Genomic DNA, 790 nt, shown 5'->3' on the forward strand with positions numbered 1-790 from the left:
GGGGGGGGGGGCGCCTTAAAGGGGCTGCTGGGGGTGCGGGGCCGCAGCGGCACCGGCGGTGTCAGCACGTGGTGCGCGGGGACCGGCAGGGCGCGGGGAGCGGCGGGGCGGGGCGGGGGGAGCGCCCGGTGCAGGGTAAAACCGGGGGGGGCCGCGCCCGGTGCGCCCCCGCAGCGGCGGCGCTTTGCGGAGCTCCGCTCCCGCGTTGCGTTTCGTAACGGCCGCGGCGGTGCGGGGTGGAATGGTCGTTGTTTCGGCGCCCCGCGCCGTGCAACGTACGCCTTTAATAAATTAATTAATGAATCAGCGCCCGCACCGCACCCTCAGCCCGCGCTGACCCCGCGCTAAGCCGGGCGCGGCCTTCATCCTCTTCCCCTTCAGCCCCGTCCCCGCATTCCCGTTGCCGCAGCGGCGAAACGCCGCGCGCGGGTCCCGCACGGTTCGGCGCTGCGGGATCCGCCGCGATCCACGGGGGGCGATGCGGGGTCCCCACGCCTCCCCCCGGAGCCTGCAGCCACCGCCTCGCGCCGTCCCCGCAGCGCCGCTCTCACGCGTGACCTTGAGCGGGCGACGGAGCCGTGACAGCTGCGGGCGGGCGGGGCCGGGCGGGGGGGTCCCCGCGGGGCCGTTCGGGGTGCAGCGCACGGGGCTGCGCGGGGAGCTGCGCGGGGGCTGGGGGGGCGCTGCGTGGCGCTGCCGTGCGGGGGCGGCCCCGCAGATTCCTGGTGCAGGGCCCGAGGGGTTCCACACGGTGCGGTGTCGCGTTGCGGGGGGGGGGGGGGGGGGGGGG

Source organism: Lagopus leucura, unplaced genomic scaffold (assembly GCF_019238085.1).
Source record: "Lagopus leucura isolate 7727_CA_CO unplaced genomic scaffold, USGS_WTPT01 261-3_obj-0_obj, whole genome shotgun sequence".
Taxonomy (NCBI): Eukaryota; Metazoa; Chordata; class Aves; order Galliformes; family Phasianidae; genus Lagopus; species Lagopus leucura.